Source organism: Ranitomeya variabilis, chromosome 1, assembly GCF_051348905.1.
Source record: "Ranitomeya variabilis isolate aRanVar5 chromosome 1, aRanVar5.hap1, whole genome shotgun sequence".
NCBI classification, from domain to species: Eukaryota; Metazoa; Chordata; class Amphibia; order Anura; family Dendrobatidae; genus Ranitomeya; species Ranitomeya variabilis.
In genome coordinates, this window is record NC_135232.1 from 1,129,588,375 (window position 1) to 1,129,602,237 (window position 13,863).

Genomic DNA, 13,863 nt, shown 5'->3' on the forward strand with positions numbered 1-13,863 from the left:
TATAAGTGTTAAGTTTTGCGTGTGCAAGGAGCAAAACCAAAATAGCTACCTTTTTCCTTGTGCAGCATTACTGCTGCACAAGGTGGCTCTTTCAGTAACAAACGCCTTGGGGGGGGGGGGGGACAGATTCCCTTACATTTCAGTTGTTGTGTCAGCGTGGCGGTCGCATGACACATTGCCGGCTACACAGCTGGGGATCAGCTGACGTTACTGAAACCCAATAACACTGGGTCGTATGTTTTGACTGTGCAGACGGCACATCTGAGCCTCAACTGGCGGTGTTGGAGCCCAGGAATTTAAGTTCACGTGGTAGAAAGATGAACACAACAGGAGACCTGGATAACGTATACAGTGACCTAATTATTTAATCAGGAGGAGGAGTGGCAAATTCCTGCGAGATCCAGGCCTTGTTCATTTTCAGGAAAGTAAGCCGGTCAACGTTATCGGAGGATAGTCGCATGCGACGGTCAGTTAGTACACCACCTGCAGCACTAAAGACACGTTCCGATAATACACTGGCCGCAGGGCAAGACAGCACCTCCAATGCATACTGGCTTAGCTCTGGCCATGTATCCAGCTTTGAGACCCAAAACTTGAAAGGGGAAGAGCCGTCTGGGAGTACAGCAAGAGGGCAAGACATGTAGTCTGTCACCATCTGACGGAACCGTTGCCTCCTGCTGACTGGAGCCGTCTGTGATGGTGTAGACTTTTGTGGCGGGCACAGAAAACTGTGCCACAGTTGGGCCATACTGGTCTTGCCTTGGGCAGAGGCACTGCTTCTGCTCCCTCTTTGTGCAGAGCCTCCACCACTGCCTGGACGCACTGAGCTGCTTTGGAATGCACTAGCAGCACTTCTCTCAGTTGGAATGGAGAAGATGATGGAACTGACCAGTGTGTCTTGGTACTCCCGCATTTTTCGCTCCCGGTTCAACGGTGTGATGAGGCTTTCTACGTTGTCCCGGTAGCGAGGATCGAGGAGGGTGAACACCCAATAATCAGACATGTTGAGAATGTGGGCGATGCGGCGGTCGTTTCTCAGGCACTGCAGCATGTAATCCACCATGTGCTGCAGACTGCCAACTGCCCAAGAAACGCTGTCCCCAGCTGGAGGCGTGATCTCTGCCCGCTCGTCATCACCCCACCCTCGCTGTACAGACTGAGTACTGGACAATTCGGGAACTCCCTCCTCTGGACGGATGTCTTCCTCCTCCATTGACTCCTCCTCATCCTCCTCACAAACTGTCCCCTGCCTACGCGTTTGTGAGGAACCACGTGGCGCTGACTGTCCAGAAGATGATGGAAGTGGTGAATCCTCATCCTCCACCTCTTCCACAACATCATCCCTTAGCGCTTGCAGTGATTTTTCAAGCAGGCAGATAAGGGGGACAGTCATGCTGACTAGTGCATCATCTGCACTCGCCATCCGCGTGGAATAATCAAAGGGACGCAAAACCTGGCAGACATCCTTCATAGTGGCCCACTCTGTGGTTGTGAAGTCTGTACGGCGCTGACTGCGACTTTTTTGCGCCTGATACAGCTGGTACTCCATTACAGCTTGCTGCTGCTCACACAACCGCTCCAACATATGTAACGTGGAATTCCACCTGGTAGGTAGGTCACATATGATGCGATGTTCCGGCAGGCGGTGTCGGCGCTGCAGAGCCGCAATGCGCGCTTTTGCCGTGCTGGAACGCCGCAAGTGAGCACACTCTAGGCGGACCTTGTGCAGCAGTGCATCAAGATCCGGATAGTCCCTCAAAAAACTCTGCACGACCAAATTGAGCACATGTGCCAGACATGGGATGTGAGTGAGGTTGCCGAGGCCCAGGGCTGCCACCAGATTTCGGCCATTATCACACACTACCATGCCTGGCTGGAGATTCGCTGGCTCAAACCACACATCGCTCTCCTGCTTGATGGCATTCCAGAGCTCCTGCGCTGTGTGGCTACGATTCCCCAAAAAAATTAATTTCAAGACGGCCTGTTGACGTTTGGCCACGGCTGTGCTCATGTCGGTCGTAACAGGTACACGTTCATCACGGGTCCATGTGGAGGTGGACTGTGACGGCTCCTGCAGCGATGATTCTGAGGAACTGGTGTAAGAGGAGGAGTCAATGCGTACAGAATGGATTCCTGCAATCCTTGGAGTGGGCAGGACACGTCCTGCGCCACTCGCACGGTCTGTACCCGGCTCAACTACATTAACCCAATGGGCAGTGAGGGAAAGGTATCGCCCCTGTCCATGTTGACTGGTCCACGCATCGGTGGTGAGGTGGACCTTGCTACTGACGGCGTTCAGTAGCGCGTGTTTTATGTGTCCCTCAACATGCTTGTGCAGGGCAGGGACGGCTTGCCTGCTGAAGTAAAAGCGGCTGGGCACACTGTACTGTGGGACTGCCAATGACATCAAGTCACGGAAGCTGTCAGTCTCCACCAGCCTGAATGACAGCATTTCCAGTGACAGAAGTTTGGCAATGCCTGCAGTCAGAGCCTGTGCTCGTGGGTGGTTTGACGAGAAAGGCCGCCTTTTCTCCCATGCCTGTACTACCGATGGCTGTAGACTGGGCTGGGAGTGTGTGGTTGACTGGGAAAGTGGTGCTGCGGGTGGAATGACAGCGGGTCTCTGGACAACAGGGCCAGAGGTTCTTCCACGGCGATCCTGGGAGGAAGCCGAACCAGCTGCGTGTGAGCTAGAGGAAGAGGCAACACGAGCTGAAGAGGTGGTAGCTGCCGCTGTTGGTTGGCCTAGCTCTTCAGTGTGTTTGTCTAACTCCGCCGGGTGCCTGTTGCGCACATGTTTCCACATGTTGGAGGTATTGAGGTTGGCGACTTTTTGACCTCTTTTGATTTTTTGATGACACACCTTGCATCTGACATAGCAAATGTCATCTGCAACTGTGTCAAAAAAGGACCAGGCACTGCAAGTCTTGGGAGCCCCCCTTTTGACTTTTGGAAGAGACATGCTCCTTACGGGTGCCAAAGCGGAGGCTGCAGGATCCGCAGTCTTCCCCCTCCCTCTCCCTCTTTGGGCCGTACGGGGAATCTCTTCCTCAGAGCTGCTCCCACCACCTTCCTGTCCCTGACGCCAAGATGGGTCAAGGACCTCATCATCTACACTACCCTCTGCCCCCAACTGCTCCTCCTGGGTAGTCTCAGCAGCAGAGCACGCACCAGTAAGTGGCACCTGAGTGTCATCATCAGCTGATGCGGCCTGCGAGGTGGTGACCGGAGCCACTGGCCCACCCGCCTCTTCAGAGGAAGACAGAAAAAGCGGTTGGGCATCACTGCACCCTGCCTCTTCTTCCATTTCTCCAATGCTGCTTGGCTGGCCCCCTGTTTCCAAGCCAAGAGATGATTCAGAGAACAGAAGTAGAGACTGCTCCTGTCCTGGGATCTCTGTCTGCCTGGGCAATTTTGCAGGTGGTGAAGAGACAGATGGCTGCTCTCCAGTGCTCTGTGTCTGAGAGGATGTGGCACTAATGGAAGTTGATGCATTAGCTGCCATCCATTCCACAACGGCTTCAATTTGGTCTTCACGCAGCAGCGGTGTACGGCGCTCGGCGACAAAGCTGCGCATGAACGACTGTTCCCTTGTGAAAGTGGGTGCTGATGACTCACCGGTGCCCGCAGCAGGCACAGAATCCCCACGTCCCCTCCCTGCTCCGCGCCCACGCCCACGCCCACGTGCCTTACTCACTGCCTTCTTCATCTTGGTTGACTGATAAAGATAAGCAGAAAAGTACTAACGGCTTTGTGTGCTTATTCCTGAGCAACTCCTCCTAACAGGTATAAGAAACACTAATTTTCTAAAGTGTGGACTAGACTTTAATATGAGCTAATGTGGCCTACACAAATGTAAAGTGGTGTAACTGGTGTGTTTGGTGAACTTTATTATTTATTTATTTTTTTGGGGGCTGAACTGACAACGGATAGAGCTGCAATCACACGGAGACCGTGCAGACAGCCGTAAACGGCGCTGCAAGGCCCAAAAACCCTCCTCTACTTTATCCTATGTAGTGTTTTTCCACAAATTAGCTGGAGACGGGTGGAAAGACACTAATAGGATTTTTTAAAATAAATTAGCAGCAGACTACACTACTTTGAAAAAAAAGAAAATTGATTTGGCGGTATGACGCAGTGAAAAACCCTGAGCTGCAGACAACCAGGCTACGGCTGCTCACAGACTACAGGGCGAGCTGCAGTCACACGGAGACCGTGCAGACAGCCGTAAACGGCGCTGCAAGGCCCAAAAACCCTCCTCTACTTTATCCTATGTAGTGTTTTTCCACAAATTAGCTGGAGACGGGTGGAAAGACACTAATAGGATTTTTTAAAATAAATTAGCAGCAGACTACACTACTTTTCAAAAAAAGAAAATTGATTTGGCGGTATGACGCAGTGAAAAACCCTGAGCTGCAGACAACCAGGCTACGGCTGCTCACAGACTACAGGGCGAGCTGCAGTCACACGGAGACCGTGCAGACAGCCGTAAACGGCGCTGCAAGGCCCAAAAACCCTCCTCTACTTTATCCTATGTAGTGTTTTTCCACAAATTAGCTGGAGACGGGTGGAAAGACACTAATAGGATTTTTTAAAATAAATTAGCAGCAGACTACACTACTTTGAAAAAAAAGAAAATTGATTTGGCGGTATGACGCAGTGAAAAACCCTGAGCTGGAGACAACCAGGCTATAGCTGCTCACAGATTACAGGGCGAGCTGCAGTCACACGGAGACCGTGCAGACAGCCGTAAACGGCGCTGCAAGGCCCAAAAACCCTCCTCTACTTTATCCTATGTAGTGTTTTTCCACAAATTAGCTGGAGACGGGTGGAAAGACACTAATAGGATTTTTTTGAATAAATTAGCAGCAGACTACACTACTTGAAAAAAAAAAAAAAAAAAAAAAAAAGAACAGTATGAGGCAATGAACCACCCTCCCTGAACTGAATACAACCAGCTATGGATGGCCTATGTGGCTGCACTCAGACTAGAGAGTGGGCTGCACTCACACACACACACACAGAGAGACCTTGCAGATCGCTGTGAAAACAGCGCTACAAGGCAAAAGGAAGGTGAATAGTAGGTGAACACAGCGGTTGCTAAATTAGCCTTTGGAAAGCACAAAGAAGCAAATCGCTATCTCTAAACTGTCCCTCAGTCAGCAAACAGCGTCCTGTCACTAACTGAATTCACAGCAGAGTGATCGCAAAATGGCGCCAGCGACTTTTAAACTGCATCATGACATCATTTCAGCAGCCAATCACAGCCTTGCCAGTAGTTTCATGCCCTCCATGCTAAACAGGATGTGCCCACACTTGGAATCTTTCTCATTGGCTGAATTTCTGAATTTTGAATCATTGAACTTCCGATTCCGGTATCCGATACGCGGCAAGTATCGGAATCCCGGTATCGGAATTCCGATACCGCTAGTATCGGCCGATACCCGATACTTGCGGTATCGGAATGCTCAACACTACTCATGACAAGAAAAAGATGCTCAGTATTATGTGTGGCATTCACGTGCCTGTATGATCTCCCTACTGTACAATGCCAGGGCATGCTCCTGATGAGGCGGTGGATGGTCTCCTGAGGGATCACCTCCCAGACCTGGACTAAAGCATCCGCCAACTCCTGGACAGTCTGTGGTGCAATGTGACGTTGGTGGATGGAGCGAGACATGATGTCCCAGATGTGCTCAATCGGATTCAGGTTTGGGGAACAGGTGGGCCAGTACATAGCTTCAATGCCATCATCTTGCAGGAACTGCTGACACACTCCAGCCACATGAGGTCTGGCATTGTCCTGCATTAGGAGGAATCCAGGGCCAACCGCACCAGTATATGGTCTCACAAGGGGTCTGAGTATCTCATCTCGGTACCTAATGGCAGTCAGGCTACCTCTGGCGAGCACATGGAGGACTGTGCGGCCCTCCAAAGAAATGCCACCCCACACCATTACTGACCCACTGCCAAACCGGTCATGCTGAAGAGTCTCCAGACTCTGTCACATCTGTCACATGTGCTCAGTGTGAACCTGCTCTCATCTATGAAGAGCACAAGGTACCAGTGGCAAATTTGCCAATCGTGGTGTTCTGTGGCAAATGCCAAGCATCCTGCACGGTGTTGGGCTGTGAGCACAACCCCCATCTGTAGACGTCAGGTACTCCGACCATCCTCATGGAGTCAGTTTCTAACTGTGCAGACACATGCACATTTGTGGCCTGCTGAAGGTCATTTTGCAGCGCTCTGGCAGTACTCCTCCAGTTCCTCCTTGCACAAATGTGGAGGTAGCGGTCCTGCTGCTGGGTTGTTGCCCTCCTACGGCCACCTCCACATCTCCTGGAGTACTGGCCAGTCTCCTGGTAGCACCTCCAACCTCTGGACACTATGCTGACAGACACAGCAAACCTTCTTGCCACAGCTCGCATTGATGTGCCATCCTGAATGAGCTGCACTACCTGAGCCACTTTTGTGGGTTGTAGAGTCCGTCTCATGCTACCACGAGTGTAAAAGAACAACCAACATTCAAAAGTGACCAAAACATCAGCCAGAAAGCATTGGTACTGAGATGTGGTCTGTGGTCCCCACCTGCAGAACCACTCCTTTATTGAGTATGTCTTGATAATTGCCAATAATTTCCATCTGTTGTCGGTTCCATTTGCACAACAGCATGTGAAATTGATTGTCAATCAGTGTTGCTTCCTAAGTGGACAGTTTGATTTCACAGAAGTTTGATTTACTTGGAGTTATATTCTGTTGTTTAAGCGTTCCCTTTATTTTTTTGAGCAGTGTATTTAGAATGTATTACTTTTGTATTTTCTTTGGTAAACTGAATTTTTCATGCCCTGAGTCCCGATAAGCAACAGTTATGCAGCACGGACTGGTGATGTTGGTGCAGCACAGAGATCTAGATGGAAACACCAAGTCTGTAGTTACAGAATTGAAAGAGGAGAAAAAGGGGACTAGAGGAAACTCAGCACTGAGAAACTGGTAGAGCAGAGTTGAGTAGACTCAGTGATGCAGAATATTTGAACGCAGTTTGTTACAAAGTCCAATATAGAGCTGGCAGCTGCACGGCAGGATTGATGTAGAGCTGGCAGTGGTATCGCAGAGTTTACAAAGTGATAGCAGAGCTGATATTGTCTTAAAAGTCCAATACAGAGCTGGCAGTGGTATGGCAGAGATGACTCACTGATAGCAGTGCTGAGTTTGTCATAGAGTTCAATGCAGATCTGGTGCTGATACAGCAGAGTTGACTCAATTATAGTAGACAATACAGCAAAACAAGGCAGAGATGCTTACCTGCCTAGGCCACCAAACAAATGCACTCTCAGGATGCAGTGGACCCATGTGATAGAAAAAACACAGGTGCAGCATAACCGATGAAGCAGCCACTCACAACCTACCAAATTAATGGAGGGGGTGGCTGCTTGGCACATTGCTGCACATAAAAGACTTGTATGCGGCGCTGTTCACACAATGGAGATGCACAGCATCCAGGCAGGCCTAGTAGTGACACCCTTCTATTAGATCAGGCGGGCCTGCCCAGCGCTATCCAAATGCACCCCATGTGAACAGACACCACAGTTTACAAGACAAAAATGGGCCCAACTGCACCCTGGAAAAAAAGTGCAAAAAACACATAAAAAAAAAAAAATTCTATGTGAGGTATTGGTTAATATTTTGGCCAAAATACGGAAGCTCATGACCCGCGTCAAGGGTCCCCACGCTCATGAGTCTTTTAAACTGTGGTGTCTGTTCACATGGGGTGCATTTGGATAGCGCTGGGCAGGCCCGCCTGATCTAATAGAAGGGTGTCACTACTAGGCCTGCCTGGATGCTGTGCATCTCCATTGTGTGAACAGCGCCGCATACAAGTCTTTTATGTGCAGCAATGTGCCAAGCAGCCACCCCCTCCATTAATTTGGTAGGTTGTGAGTGGCTGCTTCATCGGTTATGCTGCACCTGTGTTTTTTCTATCACATGGGTCCACTGCATCCTGAGAGTGCATTTGTTTGGTGGCCTAGGCAGGTAAGCATCTCTGCCTTGTTTTGCTGTATTTTCTATTTTTGGAGGATCTTTGAATCCTCTTTTTGTGCTTTTGCTGTTTAGAGTTAGGACTCAATTATAGTAGACCAGAATTTATCACAGAGTCCAATGCAGAGTTGGCAGTGGTATGGCAGAGCTGACTCAATGATAGCAGTGCTGAAGTTTGTCACAGAGTTTAATGTTGACCTGGAAGAGGTACAGTAAAGTTGACTCAGTAATAGCAAAGCTAAGTTTGTAACAGAGTCCCTTGCAGAACTGATAGTGAGATAGGAGAGCTGAGCTTGTTGTAGGGCTCAATACAGAACTGGCAACTAAATAACACAGTTGATTCTGAAAAGCAGTCCACGGTATTCTCAGGTGATGTTTCAACGCCAGGAGAGCATCAGGGCCATGGCTACCTAGAATGTAGTAGAGCAGAAAGTGCAACAGATGGAGGATGAATCTGTTGGCTCAGGAACGCAGTGAGATGAGTAACAGCTGGTTGCATGATTTAAAGTTTTTATTTAGGCGATTTAATGGAAGTGTTATTTGGCCAAGATATGGCACTTTTATTTGGGCACTGTGTTGGACACTATTAATAGGGCACTGTGTTTTATGCTTATTACATTGTATGGCAGAAAAACCTTAATTGGATGACTTCAGAAAATACTACGTAGGACACACCCAATGAAAATCCTCTCTTGCTGATTTTTTTTTATTCATGATAAAGTTTTTTTTTAACATGGCATCAATCATAATAGATCATTTGCATCTTATACAGAAAATTTCAAGTTCAGACAGAGGAAAAAAATTATAATTTTCCGTCTCATTTAAGATTGTGTGAGAGGCAGTAAATTCCTTAGCTGTTTTCAGTAAAACACTCACGAGTTGGAGAAATTTCCACCAATTGATCCCATCGTCTAAAGTTTCTTGTAATGAAAGTTATCGTGAAGTCATCTGTGGTCAATCTTCCTTGTGAGACGTAGCTTGGAAGCCACAAGGTGCTCAATGGAGGCTCTCACTCATTAAGGAGTTCTGTCGATTCAGGCTCTCAGTATAATTATAACCTTGAGAAATATGTGTTTCTCGGATCAGATCGTGTTCTCGAGACCTTTCTTAATTACTTATTAATATATAAAAGAAATAATAATAACTTTCTTCTCATTTTCTTGGGATTAACTTGAGCTGCTCTTGGAAGGAAGAGAAATGTAGGCAAACAGAAACTCTGTGGAAGTTGTCAGGTTATTACTAAAGTTTTATTGTTTGTAAAGTTAAGCCCCTTGGTGTGACGAAGAAAAATCTAAAAGCAAATTTACCATTAAATAATAAATTCACACACACATACAGGTGCTTCGCACAAAATTAGAATATCATCAAAAAGTTAATTTATTTCAGTTCTTCAATACAAAAAGTGAAACTCCTATATTGTATAGAGTCATTACACACAGTGATCTATTTCACGTGTTTATTTCTGTTAATGTTGATGATTATGGCTTACAGCCAATGAAGACCCAAAAGGCATTATCTCATTAGTTTAGAATAATTAACAAAAACACCTGCAAAGGCTTCCTAAGCATTTACAAAGGTCCCTTAGTCTGTTTCAGTAGCTCCACAATCATGGGGAAGACTGCTGACCTGACAGATGTCCAGTAGGCAGTCATTGACACACTCCACAAGGAGGGGAAGCCACAAAGGGTCATTGCTAAAGAAGCCGGCTGTTCACAGAGTGCTGTATCCAAGTATATTAATGAAAAGTGGAGTGTAAGGAAAAAGTGTGGTAGGAAAAGGTGCACAAGCAACCGGGATAACTGCAGCCTGGAAAGGATTGTTAAGAAAAGAGCATTAAAAAGTTAGGGGAGATACACAAGGAGTGGACTGCTGCTGGAGTCATTGCTTCACCACACACAGACGTGTCCAGGACATGGGCTACAAGTGTCACATTCCTTGTGTCAGCCACTCATGACCAATAGACAATGCCAGAAGCATCTTACCTGGGCCAAGGAGAATAAGAACCGAACTGTTGTCAGTGGTCCAAGGTCTTGTTTTCAGATGAAAGTAAATTTTGCATTTCATTTGGAAATCAAAGTCCCAGAGTCTGGAGGAAGAGTGGAGAGGCCACAATCCAAGCTGCTGGAGGTCTAGTGTGAAGTCTCCACAATCAGTGATGGTTTGGGGAGCCATGTCATCTGCTGGTGTAGGTCCACTGTGTTTTATCAAGACCAAAGTCAGCGCAGCCGTCTACCAGGACATTCTAGAGCACTTCATGCTTCCCTCTGCCGACAAGCTTTTTGAATAGAAATGTCATTCTCCAGCAGGACTTGGCCCCTGTCCACACTGCCAAAAGTACCAATACCTGGTGTACAAACAACAGTATCACTGTGCATGATTGGCAGCAAACGTGCCTGACATTAACCCTGTTGAGAATCTGTGGAGTATTGTCAAGAGGAAGATGAGAGACACCAGACCCCACAATGCAGACGAGCTGAAGGTTGCTATCAAAGTAACCTGGGCTTTCATAACCCCTCAGCAGCCCCACAGGCTGATCGCCTCCATGCCACGCCGCATTGATGCAGTAATTGATGCAAAAGGAGCCCCAACCAAGTATTGAGAACATTTACTAACATACATGTCAGTAGGCCAACACTTTGGGTTTTAAAATTATTTTTCAAGCTGGTGTTATAAAGTATTCTAATTTACTGAGATGATGACTTTTGGGTTTTCATTGGCTGTAAGCCATAATCATCAAGATTAACAGAAATAAACATTTGAAATAGATCACTCTCTTTGTAATGATGCTATAGAATATATGAGATTCACTTTTTGTAATGAAGAACTGAAAAGGTCACTTTTTGATGATATTCTGATTTTGTGAGAAGCTCCTCTATATCTAAGAATCATTTGAAATTCCAATGTCATGTCTGCCACTCACGTCTTTCACGGAGCTTAATATATATATTTGTTTTAGCTTTTACTGGATTGTCCCTTTAAAGTAAAGGTGTCCTGTCCAGTTTTTAGGAAAACTAAGTGTCAAATACGGCTGCCATTTTACTTAGACACACAGTTCTCCAACACTTTAAATAGGGAAAATTGTTGTTTTTTTACTCAATGCATTTTGCCTCACTCCTGGCTGTCATTGGTCTTAGTAGCACTAGGCATTAGGGACGTAGTTCTGGATCTTTTGCCAAATGGTCAGATCTGGGTTGAGCATCATTTTGAAAAGAATGTAAATATATTAGTATCCTACACCGAAACATTGGTGGACAGACTTCTGCCCCAGCATTTATCATACAGGCCAAATGCATTACCTTCAAAATGTCCTGTTTTTCAAGGGATTATCTTCAAAATGGGTCAAGAAGTAGGTGGGCTGTTATCAAATTTACCTGAAGGTTGGATCTCCTAGGGTGTATCATGAGATCCTGGAGTGGCAGGGGGTTATTCACCTCTCCTGGATTCTGTGTTGGGCACTGTATCCTCCTCTTGCCAGTTCTTTCTGTTCTTCGGTGTCTGCGGTTGACATGTTATCTGTTATGATCCTAGTGGCTTAGGATCACAAATCTAACCAGCTAAGTAGAAAATAATAGGATGAGCTCTGGGGATGTGGTAACTGGACTAACCGCAAACCTGATCCTAACCGCACACACTATAGGCAGCCGTGGAACGTTTCCTGAAATCCTAGACGTCTCTTCACGGCCTGAGAAACTGACTACCCCTAAAGAGAAAGTAAAGACCTCACTTGCCTCAGAGAAATTCCCCAGAGATATAGAAGCCCCCCACAAATAATAACGGTGAGTTAAGAGGAAAAGACAAACGCAGAGATGAAACAGGTTAAGCAAATGAGGCCCGCTAACGCTAGATAGCAGAAAATAGCAAGGGATCCGTGCGGTCAGTAAAAAACCCTATGCAAAAATATCCACGCAGAGAATGCGAGAACCCCCACACCAACTAACGATGTGGGGGGAGCAACTCAGCACCCCAGAGCACAAGCAAGCAGGGAAATCACATATTAGCAAGCTGGACAAAAACTCATCATATACTAGGAAACATCTTGAACACAGATGAGCAAAAATAAGCAAACAGAACTTAGCTTCTCTTGGAGAGACTGATAACGGATGTAGACAGGAGCAATCAGAATAGCACTGAATACAACGGCAACAGGCAAGGAATGAAGGACCAGGTGGATTAAATAGGAAACCTAACTAGCAGATGACGAGACAGCTGATCCTGCCAGAAACCTGCAAAATAACAAAAAGAGCCACCAGGAGGAGCCCAAAGAGAGAACTCACACAGTACCACTCATGACCACAGGAGGGAGCCCGGAAACAGAGTTCACAACAGTTATCCCAGTGTGCACTTCTTACATAATTCTCCCAACCTTATAAACTGGCTTAGGCCGTGAGACACCTCCTGAGTATTCAGGTAATAGGCATCAACACCACTACGCTGTTTCATTATTGGAATATCTTGACAAACACAGCTCTGGGTACTCTGCCACTTTGAGTTGGATTTGTGGCAACCCCAGTTCTGCCTCGCTGATTAGCTGTTCCCAGTGATGATGGCTGAAAGCGCTCTGTTCAGCTGCATAGCTCCATTACCTGTATAGTGACCACGGCCAAGGTTCTACATACCTGCTCTTTATTGATTTGAATAACGGGAAGATGTGCAGTAACTGCTGTGGCCACTATACAGATGATGGCGCTGTGCAGAGTCACAACTGACTACTTCTGGCCAATTGCCGGGGTGTCAATGTCGTACCACCACCGATTAGGTATTGTTGACCTATCCTAAGGTGACGCCATCTGTGTAAAAGTCCCAAAAAACCCGTTCAGAAGAAAAAGAAGACTGAGAAAAGGAGAAAGAGCCAAGGAAGGGAGAAGATTTAGGAGCAGTGATCCCCATGATCCATTAGGGATGTTCTTTGCGTCTTATATATTAGAAATTGAAGAATAATATAAGTCATCCCTATGTAGAGAAACATTTTGAGATCCTATTTACATCAGGCATTGAATCTTAAAATATTCAGTGGATGTGATGGGAAAACAGGAGACATTGTAGAAATGCAGCTGCGGATGTGAAGAAGTTTCACCGCTCCCAGCGGATGCTTTAAAATACTTTAATTCTGATGTTTAAAAACTCTTATGACAGTTCACATGTGGAAAGAGATGGAAACGTGATTGCTTAAACGAAAATTTCAGTGAAAAATGAAGAGCTGGCGATGTACTGCACATTGTAAGCATGCCCTCCGCAGTACTACACCTACACACAGGATCTGATTCATAGAGACCGGCGTTGTTCACACCAGTCTTGATGATGGTCGGAAACTCCTGAATCATGAGCCTTGAATGAGTGGCGGGAACTTACTGCATGTGTGGACCTCACCACTAATAGTGTCCATGCTGGAGTAAGAATCGCGGTGTGAGGACACCATTGCTCATCATGAATTTACCAAACGTCAGTCGCCATGCCCTCGTCTTACCCCAGCTCTGGCAAAGTTGGTGTGAGATTGACAAAAATTGCAAAATTTAGCACAGCCTCAAGTTTTACCAAAATGTTGAAACTTTTTGAAAGATCTTTCGAAGGATTAGAAAGAGATGGGTTCTCTCTTCAGGAGCAGCACTGCTCTTGTCCTTTGGCTGTTTTTGGTATTTCAGGCTTTGACGCTCCAATACCAACCATACGCCATGTACAGGTGGAAACATTTTTTGGGAGAAAACAGTCTTATTTTTTAATTCTGGACAACCCCTTTCTAACTACTTCTCAATGAAGGAGAAGTAGACACGTAATCCTGCCTGGGTGTTCATATTGTCGCCCAACCCCACACCGACACCTACCATGTGA